Source organism: Vigna unguiculata, chromosome 2 (assembly GCF_004118075.2).
Source record: "Vigna unguiculata cultivar IT97K-499-35 chromosome 2, ASM411807v1, whole genome shotgun sequence".
Classification (NCBI taxonomy): domain Eukaryota; kingdom Viridiplantae; phylum Streptophyta; class Magnoliopsida; order Fabales; family Fabaceae; genus Vigna; species Vigna unguiculata.
This window is the reverse complement of record NC_040280.1, coordinates 7314792-7339766: the sequence shown is the minus strand read 5'-3', so window position 1 is coordinate 7339766 and position 24975 is coordinate 7314792. Positions and strand designations below refer to the sequence as shown.

Sequence of the window (24975 nt, the reverse complement as noted above, 5' to 3'; positions counted from 1 at the left end):
AGGGGGTCACTGACTTAGGAGTCGTTGGTCGAGTACCTACTCGATTAGCGAATCCAGAGTCAAAGAGTTTACTGAATTTGTAGTCGTTGGTAGAGAGCACCCTCTTTGAGTGAATTTTAGAGGATTTTCCTCCTAAAGTCCTAGTGATACACTCGTTGGGCAAGTCATCTAGTCGCTGGACAAGTGAACATTTGTGTACTTTTCGCCTAGCGAGGAGATGGTTTCACTAAGTGAGTGGATCAGAACCTAAGTAATGTTGAAAACATGCAGCGGAATAATTTGCTTTTGGAAAAAAACAAGAGGGGGTGAATTGGTTTATTAATAAAATTAATACTTTAAAAATTGTTCCAAAAATTTACCATTTAATTTAAACCTTTAGTTCCTTTAAATGAAACTGTAGATTAATTAAAGAGATAGAGAAGAAGATTCAACACAAGTATTTATACTTGTTCAGAATAAAAAGATCATACGTCCAATTGTTAATCTCTTTAAACAAATAGATTAAGTTAATCACTATAAATATCATATTACAATCAGATTAAAGAGAATAAGGAAAAGAAAACACCTCTCTTGAAGACACAAGAGATAAAAGTAAACTTCATCTGAATCACACAGAGAGCTTGACCTAGCTTTCCTAGCAACAACAACAACATTCAATCTCTTAGAAATTCTCTTAGGAAAAGTTATCACTCCACTCACACTAGGCTTTTCAAAGCTCTTTTAAGAATACTCAAAGAACACTTTGCACACACAACACTAAGACTCTAGCTCTAAAAAAGGTAAGTTCGAAGTAGCACTACAATTCTTTAAATAAGGGTTTTAAAAATTAGGTTAAAAACTAAACAAACACGTTCAAACTACCAAGGATATTTGATTATCACTTATGATAATCGATTATTCCAATGGGTTTTCTAAAAACAAAAGTTCCAGCAAACAATCGATTATCTAGGCAATGGCAAAATTGACCAAAAATTTTAGGGAGGCCAAATTATATTTGTTATATATAAATTATTAATTTTTAATTAAAAAAATTAATTTCTTTTAATTAAAAAAAATAATTTCTTTACATCATTTTTTTTATTCAAAATAAGCACTCATGACAATAGAATCCAAACAATATAACAATAATATATATGAAAGAGTAACATAAAGTTTATCATCAACAATAATATAAAAAACAAAAAACAAAAGTTACCTTTAGTCAAAGTGCTCCTTTACGCTCTTTCAATGACTTAAAATCTTCAATAATTGAATCAGAGTTGAAGCTAGTTACAATATCCCTTTCAATATAGATTATCATAGGGCTTGCTAAAAATTCAGCCTCCATCTTATTTCTCAACTTGTTCTTGATTATTTTCATTGCAGAATAAGATCTTTCAGTTGTAGGTGTAGAAACTGGAAGAGTCATGATAAGACGAAGTAATCTATCTATCAAGTAGTAAAGTAGTAAACTTCAGACTTTTTTGTTGTTGCCAAACATGTACATAACTCTTGCATTGTTGATAAATTCTTCAAATTTAAATCTTGACGAGCATTAATAATGAAATGTTAAAGTTGAAAATTCAAATTAATCTTCTCTTACTCATTGAAAACCATGGGATAATATTTTTCCACAAGAGTGCAAATTTTATCAATATTAAAAGCTTTATAAGCATCCTTAGGATCCAAAGCAGAGCTTAGAATTAATAACTCCATTGCTTGGTCATTAAATCTAGAATTTAACTCTTGTAATTGCTTATCAATGGTAACAAAGAATATTTCAACTTTGAAATAATGCTCCACTGTAATATGATCTTTTTGGTGACGAGAGCGTCCTTGCCTTGCTACATAAGAAGCCCCAAAATTAGGCACCTCAATATCATGTTTTCCACAAAAATAAGTCACATTTTTTAATAACTTATCCCAACCATTTTCTCTCAAGTTTTGAATAAGTCCTTTTGAAGAAGAAACTAGACGCATAACATTAACTATATCCTGAGATTGTTGTTGTAATGCTTGACAAAGAATATTTGTTATCCCCATAATTTCTCTCATCAAATACAAGATCAGTAGAAACTCAAATGAAGTCAAGCTTTTGTAAGCATTATCAGCATCACCATGTTGTGAATAAGTAGATCCATCAACAATAATTTTTTCTAGAACTAAATAAGTTGCATCATACATATTGATCAAGCTACAAATAGAAGAGAAATGGGAGCTCCAACGGGTATCCCCAGCTCGTTTTAAAGTACCAATTTGATTTGCCCCTTTACCATTTTCAAGCTCATCAATTTCTAACAAATATGCAATGTGTTTAAGGAAAACACAATTTTTTCCATTATTGTGAGGTGAACAAGGATCCTTCCCAATGTGTTTAAGGAAAACACAATTTTTCCATTATTAACTTTCCTCCAACTTTTAAAACCTATAAAATAACATTCAAAAAGTTAAAACATGTTTATGACAATCAACTTATTGCCAATTAGAATTCAATGAAAATAAACTTAATTACCTGTAACAATGAAAACATTTGAGTCAGGTCGTCCGCTTGGTTTTTTACTAAAAAGATAGCATGGCAAGCAATATGCAGCATCTTTTAATGGCGAATACTCTAACCATGAAGGAAATAAGCTAAACCATGTGTACTGAAATCTTCTTGGATGATCATCTTTACCAGACAATGGATAATTTTCTAGACGCATTTGATATGAACCCCTTTTTAGATAAGCCATTCGTACCTGATCAATTTGATTTGGTGGGTATTGCCAAATTTGAAGACGCTTTCCTGGATCACGTTCTAAAGTATTTTCAAATTCATTATATGTAACTTTAGGAACCTTAGAGAGTTGTTTTTTGTTTTCTTCAATATTTGGATTCTCATGAAGTTTCTCAATTTTAGATGACGAAGATGCATTTTATTCATCTTCATCACAAGCCTTCCTCTTGAAAAAAGAATCAATTCTTTTTCTCTTTATCATAATTTTTCTAATATAAATTTTTCACCTCTCACTTATTTACAAAAAGATAAAATTATGAATACCCCAAACTAAATCTTAAAAGCAAGACTCAATATTTTAAGAAAACTAATAACTTATAAATGATTAGCTTCCCTTATCTTAGAGTAGATTCCTAATCTAGTTCTTCCCTTACACAACTTCAAAGCCTAAAATAGCTCTATCTACACAAAGAAGAGTTTGATCAACAATTAAAGAATGATTTCATGATCTCTAACAGATAGAGATATGCCTAGAGCGTAGAAAATCCACATACAAGAGCGTAAAAAAAAGGATAAGATGAACTTACTCAAAAGAAGTAATTGTTCGGTCCAAAATGTTCCTTAGCTCTTCAATTTTGTCGTAGTGCAATTTGATTTTGAAAATAATAAGGAATTGATGGTGAAAATTGAGATGGAAATAAAACGAGAGAAAGAGATGGAGGCACGAAAGAGAGAAACCAAATAAAAAAGTATAAGAAATTATTGTAGAGAAAAACGTGATTTTTAAATTTTAAAAAATATTTTCTAAACTAAATTAATCTAAATAAGGTAATAATATATAAATAAAGTAATAATATATAAATAAAGTAGTAATATATAAATATATTTTTTTAAAATATATAGAAAATAAAATAAAATAAAAATCAATTAATATAAATAATGTAATAATTTATAAATATTATTTTTTAAATATATATAAAATAAAGTAAAAAAAAAATGGTTGGGGGAGCCGTGACTCCCCTCGTCACTTCATTCTTCCGCCCCTGTATACGGTTGAGACACATCTTCTTTGAATGGTTTGAGTAAAGAAATAAGAAACACAAGATGAAGGTAATTTGAGTTTATATATCAACAGACCCTATTCTTTCAATTAGTTCAATGGATCCAAAATACTTTGTTCCCAACTTTTGATTGTGTTTTAAAGCCAAAGAGTGTTGTCTATATCGTTGTAGTTTCACTAATACTAAATTTCCCACCTCACTCTAAATGCCTCCTCTTTTTATCAGCTTGTATCTTCATATTGATCTAAGCTCTTTCCAAATTTTGTTTTAACTGATATAATAATATATCTCGTTGTTGTAAAAACTCCTTAAGTGAAGGAGGATCCTTGACTTCTGAATTATACTGAGTCAAGGTAGGAGGATCCCTGCCATACACAACTTTGAAGGGTATCATCCCTAAACTATTGTTGAAAGTTGTGTCATACCAATATTCTGCCAAGCCAACACCTTAAACTAGTTATTGGGATTATGAAATGTAAAACAATGCAGATACATCTCCTAACATTTGTTCAATACCTCAGATCAACCATCTGACTGAGGATGATAAGGAAAAGACATCAACAAAGAGGTTCCATAAAGCTTGAATAATTGCTGCCAGAACTAACTAGTAAATACATTTATCTCTATTTGAAATAACACATTTAGGTATGCCATGTAATTTCACAATATTTTGCATAAACACTTTGATGACATTTCTACTATTGTAAATTGTTTTAAGATCAACAAAATGACCATATTTGGATAGTATATCAATTACCACCATAATTACTATGAACCCAAAAGAATTAGGTGAACTAATAGTGAAATCTATTGCTAATCCTCCCATATTTGGGTCGGGATAGGTAGTGGTTGCAACAACATAGGAAGGAACACATTTTGGGATCTTTCCTGTTGACATATCAAACATTATTGCACAAAGCAACTAATATTTGCTTTTCATTCTCGCATGACCACCCATTGGAGAGTCATGGTATTCCACCAATATTTTTTAGTAAGAGTAGCATCCAAGGGTACTACTACTTGCTTTTTCCAATACAATAATCCTTACTTTACATCAAAATTAGGATTTGTATCAATGTTTGATAGCAAGCTTCCAATTGTTGCAACGGTGTTAGATCTTTCTTGTCAGCTTTTTTTACTCTTTGTAAGAATATTGGCTTAGGTTCAGACCATGACATCATGAAGGAGCGTGACAGCCCATCAGCTACTAATGTTTTCCTTCCCTGGTTTATACTCAATATGAAAATAAAAACCCAAGATTTTGTATAACCATCTTTATTGCTCTCGAATTTGAATAAACTTATTGGTGAGATATTTTAAGCTTCGTTGATATGTTCTAATTGAAAAATGTTGGCCTAACAAATAGTTTCAAAACTTATCTAAAGCTTCTGTTATAGCATACATCTCCCTTACATAAGCATATTATTTTTGCATCCATGGATAAAACTTGGAGAAATATACAATTAGGTGTTCTAGATAGCTCCAATGCCCATACTTGAAGCACCTACCTTTAGCACAAATGAAAAATCTGGTAAAATCAAGACAGGTGCATGCGTTACTACTTGTTTGAGATCCTCATAAGCTTGCTTAGCCTTATCTATCCATAAGAAGCTATCCTTTTTTAACAAATCAGAAAATAGGGCTATTATTTCTGTGTACCCTCTGATTGCGATAATAGCCTGGTAAACCTAAAGGCCTCATCAATTGTTTTACGTTTGAAGGTCCATGCCTAGTGACGGATTGACCAAAATTTCTGGAGGAGCCAAAATAATATACTTAATTTATATATTTAAGATTTTTGTCACTAATTCAAGAAAAAGTAATACATAATTTAATATAGCTATAATTATAACAGAAAATACATATATCTAAATAATATTGTCATTCATTTTTTCATATTCTTGAACTTATCAAATAATTGAATCATAACTACATTTTTTATCTATTTTTTTCAATGTAAATAACCATATTATCCGCAAAATATTGATTTTCCATTTTACTAATATGCACATATCGATTCAAAACTCATCACAAGCTTTTGTTCTCATATTCACTTCTTTTTTATCAATTTTAAAAAATAAATTTATTCTTTAATTTTTTATCAATATACGTGTCTATAAAACAAGTTTAAGACTAAAAAAATAATGTATTATAATTTAATCAAAAATTGAGAGACATAATTTCTAAAAATAACTATGATAATCAAGTTACACTTAAAAATCCTCTATAAAAAATCACATAATACATACATTACTTGCTCTTCTCTTTTCATAAAAAATGAATATACAAAAGGGTAATGAGATAAAAAAAATAGGGCTAAATATTAAACAAGTATTGCACTACCTAAGTGAGACAAGAGAAATTTTTTTCCTTTAAGAATAAGAGAAGATGTGAAAAAGATGAGGACAAAAATAATGAGTTTCTGTTTAATTTTATTTTATTTTTTTGTAACAAAAGAAATCAGGTAAGAGTAAGAAATGAGTACAACATGTGAAAAAACACAAAAAACAATATGAAAAAAAATAAAAATTATCTTAACAATTTTTTTATTATATTTAATTTTATATTGTACTATTTATTAAAATTAAATGATGTACTTTATAAAAAAAATACCTAATTTATTTTTTATTAATTTTTGATATATTATTTTCTATTTAAAATAATACACATAATTTAAAACATTTAAAAATATATAATTTTTAAATTTTTAAATACATAAAACTTTAAAAAAAAAGTTAAAAAAGTTGGGGGGCCGTGGCCTCCACCCGCTCCTACATGGCTCTGCCACTGCCCATGCCACCTCATGATAGCGTCTACCTTATTTTTATCTATCACAACTCCATACCCAAAAACGATATGGCCCAAATAGCTAATCTCCTTCATGCCAAAGGAACATTTAAATAGTTTGATAAAGAGATGATGATACTCCAATATTTACAAGATTATCTTTAAATGTTGTAAGCGAGAGAGCCAACGTGGGCTATAGACCAAAATGCCATCAAAGGAAACTATAACTGATTTCCTTAGTTGTTGATGAAAATTTTGGTTCATAAGTCTCTGAAATGTTGTAGGCATATTGGTAATCCCAAATGGCATTACAAGCCATTCATGGTGGCCATAATGAGTCTTAAATGTTGTTTTCATGCTATCTTCAGACTTCATTAAGATTTGGGTGATACCCAAACCTAAGGTCCAACTTGGAGAAGTACTTAGCACCAAATAGTTCATGTAGCAATTCATCTACCCTTGGCATAACAAAAACATCTTTCACAGTTATAACATTTAAAACTCTATAGTTTGTGCAAAAACATCAATTCACATATTTTTTCTTTACCAAAATAATCATACAGGAGAAGGGACTATTGCTAGGTTGGATAATATCTTCCTAAAACATCTATTGTACCATCTTTTCAATATGATTTTTCTATCTGTGAGCGTATTTGTATGGTTTTACTTTCATTGGATTAGAACCATGTATCAGGTGAATAACATGGTTTTGGTCTTTCTGTGGTGGCAATCCAGAAGGAGTATAAAAAACCCTTTTATAATTATGTAGTAGTTGATCTAACTCTCTCTAGTTCTATCTTCATAAGATCTTGCAACTTATCATTTCCAAGATCTATCAGTTGAAATTGCAGCATAAAGGATTGTTGAATCGCATGAGTGTGTTGCAATCTTTTCAAATGATGATATTCAACTTGTGTAGGAGTCTCCAATTTGTGTCCCTACAATGTAACAATGTCTCCATCCACATACAACTTCAAGGTTAATGTGTTGTAATTTACCATATGTGGGGCCAATGTTACCAACCAGGATGCTCCAAAACCAAATTTGCCATAGGTATCGATAAAAGAAAGGCAAAAATTTGCAATACATGATTTTGTATCTTCATTGACGAAGAAGGGAGTATTTGGAGCGAAGAGAAAGGTAATGGTAGAACTTTTGGTTCCTTGAAATGTCACTAAATTATTCACTACATTTGTTTGTCATCATTTGCTGGGAAAATTGCCCCGATGGCAAAGAAGGGATTGGACATATTAGGAGCAGGCATCTATGACGAGATTATAAAATTTTGTTTTTCATACACAATCATAAAATAGGGAAGTGAGACAAATACCATAAAGATAAAACAAAATAAAGAGTAACATTTATAAAAATATATATAAACTTTTTTTTAATGGAACAAGTATAAATTATTTTTGTAGTGACTAATCAGGATAAATGAGTTTTACATGGCCAACAACAATAATCCAAGATCATCTTTTCTTCAATAACAATTTACTCATTTAAATTTCCAAGACAACACCTCCACTACAAATTGATTTAATTTAAGGGAATATAACAAATAATAAATAACCCGATAAAATTAATGTGAAAATTCATATACATAAATTAAAATGAAATAGGTAAAGTAATAAATAATATATATATATATATATATATAATAACTACTTTTAATTATCATAATATAATAGATTCTTACATGTAAATATCTATAGCTTTATTTAAAATATTATAGTTACATGATTACGTATTTAGTTATATACATATTATCATAAATAATATATATATATATATATATATATATATATATATATATATATATATATATATATATATATATATATAACTTCATACGGTATATATATTCTTCATGTTAATATATATATATATATATATATATATATATATATATATATATATATATATATATATATTAGTGAACTAATCATTTATATATATTAGTGAACTTCATACGGTATGAACAATGCATAAATTTTCATTTTAGAAAAAGAAATACATTAATATTTAAGTAATTAGTTTAATGTAAATTGTACTTCAAACTTGGTGTTTTTATATGTTTATATTTTAAACATTTATTTTTAAATAATTTTATTTAAAACTTTTAAAAAGTAAAATTTAAAATTATTTATGAATATCATATATATATATATATATATATAAAGTCTGTAATATTTTTATTTTATCCAACAAATAATAGAAAAATATCAGTATAAAATTTTGGATTGATTAGATAAGAAACACAAATGAGCAAGTCAAGTTGCTTGAAGAAATCTGAATTTTAGGAATTTAAGTAAATGTGAGCTATTTGGGTCAACTCATCACTAGCATGTGCGGTGTAAGTTATGCGAGACAGACCTAAACAAGCTAACAAGCTGGAATACTTTATCCATTTAGTGCTTTTTTTAAAGGCTGATTTACATGACCTCGCGTATTGTCATCCCTAACGATATATATGTTAAAGGAAAAAAATAATGCAATGAATATATTCCATAATTTCATCATTAATTCTCTCTTTAATCTTCTCTCTTATAAACTTCATCTTAATATAAATAAAAACACTTTAAACATGTTAGAATTATAGTTTGAATTTAAGTAAGGTCAATTAAAATATTTTCACAATAAAATGAATAATTTTATTTTTATCACTTTAATCAAAATTGTAAAACAAATTTTACAAAATATAATGATATATCAAAAGAGAAAGTACATGAGAGAAGAAACTAACGTCAATATTTATATTAATTCATTTTATTATAGTAGATAGATTTATCAATAGGTCACATAGCTAAATAACTCTTTTAAAACTTGATATTGTGTGATGGGGGAGATTTTGGGTCTCAAGCTCTATGGATATAAATCTCAACCCAAGTTCGCCCCATCAATCAACTATTAAGAATGAGTATCAACTTTGATGACGAAGTTTTGGGATAATGGGTATTAAATACTCTACTATATGTTAGTATTATGGTGCTTGATTTAGTCCCACATCGCTTAGAATAGTGAGATGTGGTTCTCTATTTTACTATATAAGAGACTCTATGTAAAGCTTTAACATACACCAGAAATACAAATACTTCCTAGTGTAGTCGTGGACGTAGGCATACACATTGTACGCCGAACCACGTTAAATTATCTGTGTCTATTTTTCTCTCCTTTATTCTTTCCTTTATTGCCTTGTTCCTAACAATTGGTATCAAGAGCCATTTTTCTTAATATGCTTTGTGGTTGCAGCATTGTTTGATCTTCCACATCAGAAAAGATTTGGTTTCTATTTTCTTCTTGGGGATCTCAGTTTAGAGAAGTAGTGGGAGCTTTGGTCAAAAGCCGCAGCAGGAGCTTTGGTCAAAAGCCGCAGCAAAAGCTTTGGTCAAAGGCAGCAAGAGCTTTGGTCAAAGGCAGCAGGAGCTTTGGTCAAAAGCAGTAGGAGCTTTCGTCAAAGCAGCAAGAGCAATGGCATTGGAAGAAGGGAAGGTGAGGATTGAGAAGTTTGATGACAGTGACTTCGGGTTCTGGAAGATGCAGATAGAGGACTACCTGTATCAAAAGAAGTTGTATCTACCCTTAACAGGGCAGAAGCCAACTGACATGGAGCAGGCAAAATGGGATTTGTTAGATCGGCAAACACTCGGTGTGATCCGATTGACATTAGCCAAGAATGTTGCGTTCAACATCATGAACGAGAACACAACCATAGATTTGATGAAGGCATTGTCAAATATGTATGAGAAGCCATCTACAGCCAATAAAGTGTATTTGATTCCCAGGCTAGTCAACCTAAAAGTGGGTGAAGGTAACTCGATTACTAATCATATTAGTGAATTCAATACAATTATTGCGCAGTTGACATCAGTGCAGATAACATTTGATGATGAGGTGAAAGCATTAATTTTATTATCATCTCTTCCGGAAAGTTGGAGTGCAACTGTTACTGCAGTTAGTAATTCTGCAAGTAATAGTAAGTTGAAGCTTGATAACATCCGTGACTTGATCTTAAGCGAAGATGTTCGCAGGAAAAGTTCAGGGGAAACTTCCAATTCTAGTTCCGGTTCAGCATTGAGTACTGAAACTAGAGGAAGAAGTAGCCAGAAATGTCGTAATCAAGGTCGAGGCAGATCAAAGTCTAGAGAGAAATCAAAACCAAAATTCCGGAATGATATCACTTGTCGGAATTGTCAGAAAAGGGGTCACTTTACAAATCAATGTAGGGCTCCAAGGAAGAACAACAACAAGAGGCAAGATGATGATCAATCAGCAAATGCAACAACTGATGAAATTGAAGATGCACTATTATGTAGTCTAGATAGTTCTATTGACTCATGGATTATGGACTCAGGTGCGTCATTTCATACTACACCTTCCTTAGAACTATTATCTAACTATGTTCCAGGAAAGTTTGGGAAGGTCTACCTTGCAGATGGAAATCTCTTGATATTATAGGAAGAGGCGATATCAATATCAGAACCTCTAATGGAAGTGTGTGGACTTTGAACAATGTCAGACATATTCCTGCCTTAAAGAGAAACTTAATATCTATAGGGCAGTTGGATGATGAAGGTCATTACACCACCTTTGGAGATGGACACTGGAAAGTAATGAAAGGTAATCTTGTTGTTGCTCGTGGAAAGAAGCGAGGATCTCTTTACATGATTGCAGATGAGGATATGATATCAGTTGCAGAAGTTGGCAACAGTTCCTCTTTGTGGAAACAGAGGCTTGGGCATCTATCAGTTGGAAGTCCAAACTTCAAGGAAGAGTCTCCCTTTCAACCACTGAAGCTGAATATATAGCTATCTCAAAAGCAGCAAAATAGATGATATGGTTGAAGAATCTTCTAAAAGAATTAGGAAAAGGGCAAGATGAACCTTCATTGTTCAGTGACAGTCAAAGTGCCATTTGTCTTGCTAAAAATCCAATTTTTCACTCCAGATGCAAACACATTGAATTGAAGTATCATTTTATCAGAAACTTGATAAATGATGGAAATTTGATTTTGTTGAAGATTCCAGGTGCAGAGAATCCAGCTGATATGTTGACCAAGACTGTCACAACGACTAAGTTGAGGCTTTGCATTGCCTCAACTGGCCTTCGAGAAAATTGATGATGAAGGCACTACACTAGGTTGTAATGTAAATCAAACCCCAAGTGGGAGAATTGTTAGTATTATGGTGCTTGATTTAGTCCCACATCGCTTAGAATAGTGATATGTGGTTCTCTATTTTACTATATAAGAGACTCTATGTAAAGCTTTAACATACACCAGAAATACAAATACTTCCTAGTGTAGTCATGGACGTAGGCATACACATTGTACGCCGAACCACGTTAAATTCTCTGTGTCTATTTTTCTCTCCTTTATTCTTTCCTTTATTGCCTTGTTCCTAACACTATAGTCTTAGGAGATATTTTGGGTTTTAATTACAAACTCAACCCTGATGGTATTGTTTTTTATCCTATGGAAAAGAGTGGTGTTTTTAATGAAGAGATGAAAAGGAAGACACATGGTTCTTCATCTCAATATGAGGTGCTTGTCACAAAAAATAGGGGTGAACTCAAAAAAAGGAATCGAAGGGTGGTAGAGAAAAGAGTAAGAGGAAGTCCAAGTCAAGATACAAGAATATAGAGTGTCATTATTCTAATAAACCTGGGCAATTCAAATATATTTTTGGTTAAAATAACTTTTTGGTCCCAATTTTTGTCAAGTTTTTTCAAATAAGTCCTAATTTTGGTTTTGTATTCAAATAGGTCCCAATTTTCGTCAATTTTGTTCAATTGGGTCCTTTTTTGTTAACACCGTTTAAATCATTAACGGCCATGAACAGTGACTGCCACGTGTCACTTCGTGGTTTTTTTTATTTTTTATTTTTTATTTTTTAATTTTAAATGTCCACATGTCAACCCAGTAGTGTGCCACATGTCAAAGTCAATGTTCTATATTCAATTTGGTCCCTATATTTGTTATTTTTGTTCAATTTAGTCCTAATTTTTGTTAACATTAACGAATTTGGTCCCTCTCCAAATTGAAACCAAATTTAATTTTTATATTAAAATTCACATTTTTTATTAAATATTTTTATATAATATATTAAAATTCACATTATTATAACTTTGATATAAAAATTAAATTTGGTCACATCTTCGATAGGGACCAAATTGGTTAATGTTAAAAAAAATTGGGACTAAATTGAACAAAAATAACAAATATAGGGACCAAATTGAATATAAAACATTGACTTTGACACATGGCACGCTACTGGGTTGACACGTGGACATTTAAAAAAATTTTAAAAATAAATAATAAAAATTCAAAAAAACCACGAAGTGACACGTGGCATGTTATTGGGTTGACACGTGTACATTTAAAAAAATTAAAAAAAATCAACAAAAAAAAACATTCAAAAACCACGAAGTGACACATTGCAGTCACTGTTCATAGCCGTTAATGATTTAAATGATGTTAGCAAAAAAGGACTCAATTGAACAAAATTGACGAAAATTGGGACCTATTTGAAAACAAAACCAAAATTAGGACTTATTTGAAAAAACTTGACGAAAATTGGGACCAAAAAGGTATTTTAACCTATATGTTTTAAGTGGAAAAGAGAAAATAAAGGCAAAAAGGACAAGCAGGAAAAGAATGATCATGATGATGATGATCTTGTTATTGTTACTATATATAGTGATATTATTTTTCTTCATGACTATGAGTTTGTTAATCTTGTATCTGATGAAAGAATTTGGATAAATAGTGTTGCTACATTGCACTTTACACCGAGGAAAGAGTTTTTCACATCTTACGCTTTTGGTGATTTTGAAGTGGTGAAGATGGGTAATGATGGTGTTTCAAAGGTTATTAGTTTTGGTGGTGTTTGCTTGCAAACCAACATGGGAGTGCAATTATTACTTAAAGGAGTCAAACATCCTTTATATGTTCATTTTAATATTATCTTTGTACATTTGCTTGTTGATAGTGGTTATGATGATCACTTTGGATCCGATAAACGAAAACTCGTTAAAGGTAACTTGGTAATGGCTAGAGGCGAGAAAAATTCTAAATTGTATTAGACTAAAGCTATGGTTTCTAAATATAGTGTGAATGTTATGTATATGGAGACATCTTTGTGGCATTGAAGCTTGGTCATGTAAGTGAAAAGGGGCTTCACTACTTAGCTAAAAAGGGTGTGTTTTTTGGATTGAAGTGTGCAAAGTTGGAGCAATGTTCTCATTGCATGGCTAGTAAACTAACCATAGTATCCCTTAAAAAGAATTATCCTTCAAGGAAGTCAAAGTTGCTTGAATTGGTGCATCGTGATGTTTGTACTCCATTGAAGGTAAAGTCGTTTAGTGGTGCACTTACTTTATTACTTTTATTGATGATTAATCTAAGAAACTATGTATCTATACACTTTGGAGAAAGGATCAAGTACTAAGTTCAAATAATTTCATGCTTTGGTTAACAGACAATAAGGCAAGAACCTAAAATGCATTCGTTCATGATGGTGAGTAGTATGGACTCTTTGATGTTTATTTTAAGCAATAAGGTATCAAACGAAAATAATCCTACTAAAAATCCTCATTTCAATGGTTTAACAAAGAGGATAAACAAGACTTTGGTTGGTTGAAAGAGTTAGGTGTATGCTTTCTAAAGCAAAATTGCCTAACATTTTTAGGGAAAGGCATTTGCATGTTATTTATATAATATATTATTATTATTATTAAATTTCTTAATATTATTAGTAGTAAAATTATTAATATTAGAATTATCGATAAAAACTAATATAAAATATAGTAGTATTATTATGGTTATTGTTATTACGTACTTTTACTAATTATTGTTAGAATTATTAATAAAATTTATTAATATTATTATTATTTTTATTAAATTTATTAATATTATTAAAAGTTGCAAATTATTATTATTAGCAATATTAATATATAATGTATTAACATTATTAGTAATATTATTATTGTTAGTATTGTTTGTAATATTAATGTATCATATGTTAAGTAGAAATATTATTATTATTATTATTATTATTATTATTATTATTATTAATTATAATATATGAAAATCAATACGTAGATTAATAATGAAATTATTAGTATTACTATAAGTATTATTATTATATGTATTATTAGTGGTAAATTATTAATATTACTATTAGTATTATTACTATTATATAATATAATATAATATATATATATATATATATATATATATATATATATATTATTACTGTTTTTATTAATATATTAATATTATTAGTAAAATTATGAGTATTATTATATCATTAATAATATTAATATATAATATATTAGTTTTATTATGATATTGTTATTACGTGTTTTTAGTGATTATTGTTAAAATTATTTGTAAAATTTATTATTGTTATTATTATTAACTTTATTAATATCATTAGTAGTTATAAAATTATTATTATTAGTAGTAAAATTTAATCTTATTATTATTAAATTTATTAATATCATTAGTAGTTGTAAATTTATATTAGGGTTAAATATGTTTTTGTTCTCTTAACTTTCAGTAAATTTTGAAATTAGTCCATTTCAAAATTTTAGACCAATTTAGTTCTTCATATTTCGAAATACGTGGATTTATTCATTTTTGTAACACCCCATTTAAATAATATCCTTAATTTAAATGAAATGCTATACAGATAGAGTAGAAGAAAAAAATCCGGGAGTTTAACCACTACTCCTTACAATATCCAAAAAAAAAAAACTAGAAAAAATCAAGGCACATCACGATACCAGATACAAAGTATAATATAAGAACTTGACAGTAGTTATTAAAGTACTAAAAGACAAAATAGTACATGGGTCATAGCCCTATGAAAAAGCCCAAGACAGTATAATCCAGCCCAGATGGGCTACGCAGCGGAACCATCACATCCGTGTTAACCCCGGGTGTTCCTCGCATCTGCTCACATCAATAAATTGATAATCATCGCAAAAGGAGAAGAACCACACACAAGCAATCAAACAAGCAAAATGGTAAGTTAGAGTATAAAACAGTTTATCATACAGTTACATGTTATTTCAAATTCCAATCAGTATATCTCATCCAAATATGTTATGACCTTTCAAACAATACACTAAGACTCAAACTCAACTCATCCGAATGCATATAATTTAGTCGGATTCAGCGGATGCTTGCACTTGTGGTGGATTTCTCTGCTCACCCCCGAGCTAAGTGTTACAATGTTGCAATGTCTCAACCCCCACACACAAGGTTAGCCCTTGATGAATTTCAGGCCTTTTGCTACTCTCACCACAAGAGTCAGTCCGCTCTATGTGAGACTAACTGACTTCTTAGAGCGTCAGGATGCAACCTTACCTTGAATCTTTACTAAATTATATAGATGGGGCACCACCATGAACTCCCACTAACTGGGGTCATGGAATTACATCCCGACCACTAGAGCACCACCATGAGGTCTCACCTAAAGACTCATGGAATTACATCCTGACAACATACCAATCATATTCAAACAATCATGTAATATTTATCATGCTTATAAATCTCATGCCAACCTTTATAATCTATCCTCATACATGTTCCATGTTGAATCCATTCCAAATCATCCTTCCCAATCCATAAATATAGAAGTGTAATTCATACCGACACCATGCCACTTTGATTACCAATCATCTCATACAAGTCACATGCCAAGGTCATGTTAAACTTATCAATCACAGACCATAAACCATTCTACTCATACCCATTCGCCCAATTCATGCTTTTAAAAGTAATTGAATCAATCCACAAGTTCAAGTTAAAGTAAGGAATTAAAATTCTGCAGCAATTCTCGCTTAAGTTAGACTGATCTCGCTTAAGTTAGACTGGTCTCGCTTAAGCTAGAAATTCTCGCTTAAGCTAGACTAATCTCGCTTAAGCTAGACTGATCTCGCTTAAGCTAAAATCTCTCGCTTAAGCTAAACTGACAGATTTTCACTAGTTTCAACATGTAAAAGCACAAAATTCCAAACAACAAAAATTTAAGAAAACACAAGCACGTTGTATAAAACGTTGCCATCATATTTCATGCTTTAAAAGGGTGAACAAATCAATCATGGGAGCATACAAACATTTAAACAACTGTGTTGTCAATCTCGCTCAAGCTAAGGAGCTCTCGCTCAGGCAACAAGGGTCCCTCGCTCAAGCGAAAAGCTTTCGCTTAAGCGAGATTGAAAATAGAGAGTACTTCGAGTTCTCGCTCAAGCTAGCCCATCTCACTCAAGTGAGAGACCTTCGCTCAGGCGAGCACTCGAAACTAAAGGGGGCGAGTTGTAACATTCCGATAGGATATTACTAAAAAAATAAAGAGTAATTAGATAATTAAATAAATAAACAAGGCGGAAAAAAATAAATACCTCATTTATTATATAATTCGTTTCCCAAAACACGGGAAATTTTCAAAACTTTAAATCATTTACAAATCCAAATATTCTCAAACTGTACAAACTTTAATAAAATTACATGGAAAATTAAATAAAAACAGTTCTAAATTCCCCTCGTATGTTGAGCCCACTCTCTATCACTAAGCGTCTCTTGGCTCACCTGAAACATCATTTGCTCCCGGATAATAAATTACTCGATCATTGCCACACACACAGATAGGGTGAGCTATGCACAATATAAATATATATACATGAAATAAATATGCCACCCATCCCAAAATTCACACGATTAAATATATCATTGTTTTCAAATTACCCATCCATGATCTCATAGTCTTTCATGAGTCATATACATGAACTAGGTCTTGGGACTTCACTGTGCTCCCACGAAACTAAATCATTCGTGGTCCAACCCTATGAGTCTATCATGCTCATAGTCCTACCCTACAGACTCCTCGTCTGTAGTAAATAATCCAAGCCGCTCTCGCTTGGACCATAACACGCATGCAATCACCATACTATGGACTCCTCGCCCAATAGCAGCCGACGGGAAACCAACAGTTCCTTGCCCGTTGTGCGTCTGGCGCATGTAATCACCATCCTAACAACTCCTCACCCATTAGTAGCCGACGGGAACTCAACTAGTTCCATGCCCATCATGCGTCCAACCATCAAGCACATCCCAGACCCCTATTGGACTTAGTCCTTCAAGCCCAAACACCACAAGCACAAGCATATAATTCCTATCCTTTAGGAAATAATAAGCAAACAGTCCAAACAGTGCACAAGAACATGACTTCGCGCTCGCTTAAGCCATGTCTGTTCGCCGAAGCTAGAACCTCGATCTCGCTTAGGCTAGCCCACCTCGCCTGAACGAGATTAAAATAGTGGTTTCTCCACGTTATCTCGCTTAGGCGAGCTCTTCTCGCACGAGCGAGTCACACCTTCGCTCAAAATAACCCACACACCTCGCCTGGACGAGGATTCGACGAGAAATGGTACAAGTTTCCATCGCGACCTCGCTTAGGCGAGCCACTCTCGCCTAAGCAAGAGTCTCTGTCACTCAACTCCAACACAAGTCGCCTGAGCGAGCAGCGTGACCCAAGAACAGAAACGAGGTTCTGCAACTCTAGCTTAGGCGAGATGGCTCGCTTGGGCGAAACTTGCAGAATTGGTCTCTGTTCACACACACAATTCACCACAACCAAGACCAAAACCACATTCCAATTCATGCCAAATAATAGAGAATCATGCACCACACATGTACACGTAATCAGACCCAAAATAATCACTATAATTTCAGTTTACAACATAATTCGCACTTACGGTACCCCAAAAACCCTAATCCAATTCTTATAAAACACCACAAGGCTTGGTACCCAACATACAATCCATCAATTCCGAATTACAGCGCATAAAATGCCAAAATCATACCACATGGAATCCTATTGAAGGCAAAACACAGAATCACAAGCAATATAGAAATACTCATAAATTCAGCACCACTAACTTGGAATTTTGATTAAATTTGAGAAAGATGAAGGACCCTTGGTTCACGTTCACAATTGCTGAATCGAAAATTGGGTTTTATGGTGTGTTTAATGCTCATTTAAGGGTCATTATAGGATGGTTTCCAGCCCCTCTTAGCTACCCCTTCTAGGGTTCTCTCTATCTCTTCACATTCATTCCAAGCTAACTTTCGCAAAAATAAAGATTAATTTCTGTCTATCAAGGTTTGAACCCGTGACCTTTCACTCATATATATATATGGCATACATAGGACTCGAACTCAAGTCCTTTCACACAATCAAAGTACTCTCAACCATTTGAGCTAGTACTTTCCACGTCACACCAAACAACATTTAATGCCATAAAGGCTCTTCCTACCTGCATTTATTAATTAATTATTTATTTAATTAATTAATTTTCACGGGTCTTACATTCCCCCCACCTTTAGAAGTTTTCGTCCTCAAAAATAGAACTTACCAGCAAACAGGTGAGGGTATGACCTCCTCATGATGTCCTCCATCTCCCATGTCATCTCTTGTGTCGTCTCATCCCATAGTACCTTTACCGTCTTTAATTCTTTGCCCCTCAGTTGCTTGACCTGAGTATCCTGTATACGAACCGGTCCAACTGGCATAGTCAGATCTTCGCGCACTTGCACCTCATCTGACTCCAACACATGATCTGGACTTGCAATGTATTTCCTCAACTGTGAGACGTGGAACACATTATGTAAGTTGGCTAAGTAAGGTGGTAGAGCAATCTCATATGCCGTCGTTCCTATCCTGCGTGTAATCTGATAAGGTCCTATAAATCTTGAAGTCAACTTCCTTGATTTAAGAACCCTTCTGATATCCGTGGTTGGAGTAACCCGGAGAAACACATGGTCTCCTTCATCAAATTCAAGTAGTTGTCTCCTCTTATCAGCATAAGACTTTTGCCTACTTTGAGTGGCTCGCATCCGATCCTGAATCAATTTGACTTTACTAGTCGTTTGTTTTAGAAATTCAGGACCAAGCACAAAGGCTTCACCATCCTGATACCAACACAATGGAGTTCTACACCTTCTTCCATACAGTGCTTCATAGGGCGCCATGCCAATACTAGAGTGGTAACTATTATTGTATGTGAACTCCACCAAAGGTAGCACATCATTCCACTTTCCCATATGGTCCAGCACGCAAGACCTCAATAAGTCCTCTAGAGATTGGATGGTCCGCTCAGACTGTCCATCCGTCTGTGGATGATAAGTTGAGCTCATCCTCAACTGTGTACCCAAGGTCGCTTGCAATGATTGCCAAAACCGTGATGTGAATCTAGGATCCCGGTCTGACATTATGCTTTCGGGTACTCCATGCAATCTCACCACTTCTCGCATGTACAACTCCGCTAATTTGTCCATAGACCACTTCTAATTCATAGGCAAGAAATGTACACATTTTGTTAGTTTGTCTACTATCACCCAGACTAAATCATGGCCCTTTGTTGACCTCAGAAGATGCATCACAAAATCCATAGAGATACTGTCCCACTTCCACTGAGGTACGTCCAGTGGTTGCAATGTACCTCCCGGCCTTTGGTATTCAATTTTGGCCTTTTGACAAACCAAACATTGAGCCACAAAGTTTGCAACATATGCCTTCATTCCGTTCCACCAGAAAGACTCTTTCAAATCCTTATACATCTTAGTCATACCTGGATGTATGCTAAGACGACTCTGATGACCCTTTTTCAGAACCTGCCTCCTAAATATAGCCCTCCAGGCACGCACACCCTACCTTTAAAGCATAGAATGTCGTCCGCTCCCATCTAGTAGTCCTTTCCTTTATCTGTACCCAACCATCCTATAAATTGTTGCAACTCCATATCATGTCCTTGAGCCACTCGTATCTCATCTAAAAACTCATTAGTGACTTTTAACAAGCTGCATTGTATAACTCCTTGCCCAAACTGCATCCCCAGATTCATATCTCGGAGTTTCTCAATTAGCTCCAACTCCTTTACCATCATGCAAGACATATGCATCTATTTACGACTTAGAGCATCAGCTACGACATTTGCCTTGCCTGGGTGATAAAGCAATTCAAAGTCGTAATCCTTTAAGTACTCCATCCACTTACGTTGTCTCATATTTAACTCCTTCTGGTCGAACAAGTATTTCAGGCTTTTATGATCACTGAAAACTTGAAATTGAGACCCGTACAGGTAGTGCCTCCAAGACTTAAGAGCAAACACAATGGCGGCTAGCTCCAAGTCATTAGTCGGGTAATTTTTCTCATGCACCTTCAACTGACGAGAAGCATATGCCACTGGCCTCCTTTCTTGCATCAATACACACCCCAGACCTTGATATGATGCATCATAGTACACTTCAAACATCTTCTCTATATCAGGAATTACTAGCATTAGAGCGGTAGTCAAACACTTCTTCATCTCCTCAAAACACTCCTCACATTGTTCAGTTCAGGAGAACGGCTAATCTTTTCGTGTAAGTTGTGTCAAAGGGTTCACCTTCTTTGAGAACCCCTCCATGAATCTTCTGTAATAACCTGCTAAGCCCAAGAAACTTCGCACCTCTGTCAATGTCTTAGGCCTTTCCTAGTTAAGCATTGTCTCAATCTTAGTCGGGTCTACTACAATGCCCTTAGCTAAGATGACATGTCCAAGAAATTGTACCTCTTCTAGCCAAAATTCACACTTGGACAACTTCCCAAACAACTGGTGATCTATGAGTATCTTCAATACAACCCTCAGGTGGTCTGCATGCTCTTCTCTCGTCTTAGAGTAAATAAGAATGACGTCTATGAAGACAACGACAAACTTATCTAACCAAGGCCAAAATATTTTATTCTTGTAATCCATGAATATCGTAGGTGCATTTGTTACTCCAAATGGCATCACCACATACTCGAAATGCCCATACCTCGACCTGAACGTCGTCTTCTATACATCCTCTGACTTGACCAAAATCTGATGATATCCAGATCGCAGGTCAATTTTGGACAAGACTCCTGCTCCCTTCAATTGATCGAGCAGATTGTCAATCATCGACAGTGGGTACTTATTATTGATGGTTAACTTGTTTAGCTGCCGATAATCAACGCATAGTCTTGAACTTCCATCCTTCTTCTTCACTAATAGAACCGGGGCTCCCCACGGCGATGCACTGGAACGGATGAACTTCTTCTCTAGCAACTCTTCAATTTGCCTCTTGAGTTCTGCGAGCTCTACTGGTTCCATTCTGTATGGAGCCATAGACACTGGACCTGCACTAGGAATGAGATCAATGGTGAAGTCAATGTCTCGACTCGGCGACAACCCTGGCACTTCATCTGGAAATACATCCGCATAATCGCTAGCTACAGGTATGGATTGAATCATCTCTGCAACACTTTTCTTCTTTGGCTTGGCCACCACCATATAACACATGGCCCCTCCTTGCAATTCTTTCAACACCTGTTGAGTCGAGATCAACTCCAACCCTGCATTTTATGGGAATACCAAATTGCGCCGTCCACAGTCAATCATGATGTGGTTGTCAGACAGTCAGTCCATCCCCAGTATCACGTCTAGTCCCTCCAAAGGCAAGCACACCAAGTTCACCTTGAATCTATGACCAGCCACTCCCGTTGAACACCCGACGTAGACTGAACTGGTAGCCACCTGACCCGAGGAGGGAGTTGAAACAAGCAACTCACACCCCAAGTCACGTTTCTCCAAGCTCAATCTCCCCAAACATGCATTAGAGATGAATGAGTGTGTTGCTCCAGAATCGAACAACACTAACAATGAACTACCCAACAACAAGCAAGGCTCAAGTATAAGGTTACCTGACTGAGTAGCCTCAGTAGATGTCATGGCGAAGACCCTCCCAACCGCTCTAGCTCATTCTGTTGGCGATGTTGCTGCCTTTTTCACACCCAAATTCTTCTTTTCTTGACAATTATTAGCAAAATGTCTTGGTTTGTCGCATATACTTATGACGGTCTCCTGACCCTCCTACCCCACCTGTCAGCTGAGGATAATTTCTCTTTAGATGAGGTCCGCCACACTGGTAGCAAGTGGGACCCTGAGATGCACGTGGTCGGTTGTAAGGCTTCTTCATTTGTCTCGCCTCTGCGACATTTCTCTGATGTCGGACAACTGAATTAGGGCCCTTATCCAGATGTTCAACATTCTAGGCCTGTTCCACCAAGACTGGGAATCTTCTCTCCCTCAAAGGTGTCACCACCTTCTTCAGTTCATGTTTGAGTCCTCGCTCAAACTTCAAGCACCTTCACTCTTCTGTAATATTATGTGAGTAGTATCTCGCCAGGTGCTCAAACTTATTTACATACTCCTGTACTGTCATCTCTCCCTGCTGCAATGCGAGAAACTATGCTTCCCTGTCTTGCCCGGCTGTGTCAGGAAAATATTTCTCCAAGAACCGCGTCCTGAAGCTAGTCCACTCCACCTGTTCTTCCCGGGTTTGCATCTGTTGTTGCATTCCCGCCCACCAATACTCTACATCCTCATTCAGCAAATAGGGGGCAAACAGTAGCTTCTGCTCATCTTCGCAATTCATCACCTTGAAGATCTTCTCTCATTTGTGGAGCCATGCATCCGCTTCATCAGGAGAGGCTTTGCCAATGAACTCCGCTGGCTTGTGGCGCAAGAAGTCATCCACGGTCGGCACCCTGATTGGTGCAATCGCCGTTCTAGGCTGCGCTGCTACGGGTGGCTGCATCGCATCCACCATCCGGTGAATAGCCTCCGCGATGTCATCAGCACCACTACTCCTTCTCCTCCTATTAGCAGCCATAGCCTGGATACGCCACATTCAATTGTTAAAAATCAGTCACTTAGTCTAACAAAACCACTCACACCTTTTCAACATTCAACACAAACACACAACACACAACCACATCGATAAGCTCACTCCCCACTAGCCCCAAAATATTAAAAAATATTTTCAAAACTTTTGCTCTGATACCAATTGTAACATCCCGATAGGATATTACTAAAAAAATAAAGAGTAATTAGATAATTAAATAAATAAACAAGGCGGAAAAAAATAAATACCTCATTTATTATATAATTTGTTTCCCAAAACACGGGAAATTTTCAAAACTTTAAATCATTTACAAATCCAAATATTCTCAAACCGTACAAACTTTAATCAAATTACATGGAAAATTAAATAAAAACAGTTCTAAATTCCCCTTGTATGTTGAGCCCACTCTCTGTCACTAAGCGTCTCCTGGCTCACCTGAAACATCATCTGCTCCCGGATAATAAATTACCCGATCATTGCCACACACACAGATAGGGTGAGCTATGCACAATATAAATATATATACATGAAATAAATATGCCACCCATCCTAAAATTCACATGATTAAATATTTCATTGTTTTCAAATTACCCATCCATGATCTCATAGTCCTTCATGAGTCATATACATGAACTAGGTCTTGGGACTTCACTGTGCTCCCATGAAACTAATCCATTCGTGGTCCAACCCTATGAGCCTATCATGCTCATAGTCCTACCCTACAGACTCCTCGTCTGTAGTAAATCATCCAAGCCTCTCTCGCTTGGACCATGGCACGCACGCAATCACCATACTATGGACTCCTCGCCCAATAGCAGTCGACGAGAACCTAACAGTTCCTTGCCAATCGTGCGCCCGACGCATGTAATCACCATACTAAGGACTCCTCGCCCATTAGTAGCCGACGGGAACTCAACCAATTCCATGCCCATCATGCGTCCAACCATCAAGCACATCCCAGACCCCTATTGGACTTAGTCCTTCAAGCCCAAACACCACAAACACAAGCATATAATTCCTATCCTTTACGAAATAACAAGCAAACAGTCCAAACAGTGCACAAAAACATGACTCCGCGCCATTCTCGCTTAAGCCATGTCTGTTCGCCCAAGCTAGAACCTCGATCTCACTTAGGCTAGCCCACCTCGCCTGAGCAAGCTTAAAACATTGGTTTCTCCATGTTATCTCGCTTAGGCGAGCTCTTCTCGCCCGGGCGAGTCACACATTCGCTCAAAATAACCCACACACCTCGCCTGGATGAGGATTCGACGAGAAATGGTACAAGTTTCCATCGCGACCTCGCTTAGGCGAGCCACTCTCGCCTAAGCGAGAGTCTCTGTCGCTCAACTCCAAAACAGGTCGCCTGAGCGAGCAGCACGACCCAAGAACAGAAACGAGGTTCTGCAACTCTCGCTTAGGCGAACTTGCAGAATTGGTCTCTGTTCACCACACAATTCACCACAACCAAGACCAAAACCACATTCTAATTCATGCCAAATGATGGAGAATCATGCACCACACATGTACACATAATCCAGACCCAAAATAATCACTATAATTCTAGTTTACAACATAATTCGTACTTACAGTACCCTAAAAACCCTCATCCAATTCTTATAAAACACCATAAGGCTTGGTACCCAACATACAATCCATCAATTCCCAATTAAGCGTGTAAA

At 34.7% G+C, this 24975-nt stretch overlaps 1 pseudogene; it reads right to left on the bottom strand.

The window, feature by feature from the left end:
• Window positions 1–1201: 1201 nt before the first annotated feature.
• On the bottom strand, window positions 1202–20167 carry LOC114174417 (annotated as a pseudogene).
• Between the last annotated feature and the right edge of the window lie 4808 nt (window positions 20168–24975).